Source organism: Penaeus monodon, chromosome 21 (genome assembly GCF_015228065.2).
Source record: "Penaeus monodon isolate SGIC_2016 chromosome 21, NSTDA_Pmon_1, whole genome shotgun sequence".
Taxonomy (NCBI): Eukaryota; Metazoa; Arthropoda; class Malacostraca; order Decapoda; family Penaeidae; genus Penaeus; species Penaeus monodon.
Genome location: NC_051406.1, coordinates 15,618,041 through 15,619,677, shown reverse-complemented (window position 1 = coordinate 15,619,677; position 1,637 = coordinate 15,618,041). Strand labels below are relative to the sequence as shown.

The 1,637-nt window shown below is 34.4% G+C and overlaps 1 protein-coding gene across 1 annotated transcript in view; it reads left to right on the top strand.

Annotated features, from left to right (window-relative positions):
• Positions 1 to 1,637, top strand: part of LOC119586272 (nuclear pore complex protein DDB_G0274915-like) — a gene marked incomplete in the record, with an annotated part of 20,387 nt that overhangs the window by 5,463 nt on the left and 13,287 nt on the right.

The following is a 1,637-nucleotide window of genomic DNA, read 5'->3' as shown; positions in this document are numbered from 1 at the left end:
GCACTACCTCGCGTTTTTTGTCACGTTCCTGGAGGCAAGAGGCCGTGATCTTGCTGAGTGTGGATCCAAGCAACTCGCCTACGTAGCCTTCTGCGTAGCCAACATTGTAATCAGTGACAGCTTGCACTAGAGCAAAATCCCAGATTTGTTGTCTGCAGTTTTACGCTTGCAACAAAAACACCATATTCTGGAATATTCATTGGGATTTTGTGTCTTTCCCATAATGCAGGCAGATAATATTTTGTCAGATGTGAAGGACTATGAGGCAGATGAGTGTCACGATATACTTACTTTCCAGGGAGGTCCACAGACCACTGAGAGCAAGTGACAATTTCCAGCCTTCAAGTTCTAGCCGTACTAGACACACTAAACGCATCCACAAAATAATTATTCAATTCCACCACCAAAAAATCACAGATTCTCCCTGGCTGATATAAAAGCATTACCTGTGTAAAGGGGTTACATACGGTCGCAATATTTTATCTATTTTGCAAATAAAAACCAATTTAGGAACCAGATTTCATCGCGAAACTTTCAGAGAGTGTTGCCAATACTATAATCGTATTTTACAAAGTAAAAAAAAAAAATCATAATATTTCAGAAATTATAATATATTTCATTGTGATGGTCCCTTAAAGCTAAACATCAATAGAGTGTGCTTATGCTTGGTAAAACAGAAATTGCTAATAAAAAATGGAAAAGTGCATGTGCAGCTGATAAGTGCTCAAGGGCATGTTGGTCTATAATTATTAGTGCTTTTAAAAATATATATTAAAAGAAGCTACCCTTCAATCATATCAAACATGAAATGTTCAATGTCATTCTGGTGTTGTATTTCATATTTCACATTTCTTCCAGCCAAACCCTAGATCTCTTCCCCCTCCTACATTCCCCTTCATAGACAATACTATTACCTATGACAGAGTTATCTCTGTTTGTATCAATTTCTTATTTGTGTCTAAACACTTAGAAATACAGCTAGGTAAACACTTATTGCTTTCTATGATTAAAAATAGATTTTTTACATAAACATATTACTCTCCTGCTTTTATTCATACACAAGGAGTTAATCTTTTCAACTTTGTTCTCTGCTGATACTTGTATATGATATATAGTGAGAAAGTAGTCTAAATATTTCTCATTTGTAGACTTGAGCTATTTAAATGTCTGCAGGCCAAATAGGTTTTGCAGTTCTTAGAGATTAAATAGTGAAAGAGAAAAAACAATTCATATAGTATCTTGATCAATTTTTTGTGTGAATGCTCCGTCTTAGTTTCATTTTATTATTATATTAAGTAAATTATAGGGCTGTGGAGATGGAGTCTGAAAGAATTTGGTGTTGCTGGAGTCAGAGTCAGAGTTGGTAAAAATGTCCCGACTCCAACTCTGACTTCAACATAAATTGCAAAAATCCAACTTTTTAAACATATTGCACACTTTATTTCCACCCAAGAGAAAGAGAAATTATTTCATTTTCATTTTGTCGTAGTCCCATATGTATTTTTAAAGCAAAATGAATGTTTTCTTTTTTGATAATATACAATAAAAAGGCCACAGTAGCATAGCTATAACCATTTGACTTAACCTTTTAAGGACATGCGCTTAAAAGGTAGCCTGTAGTTGTTATGAAATCTTTT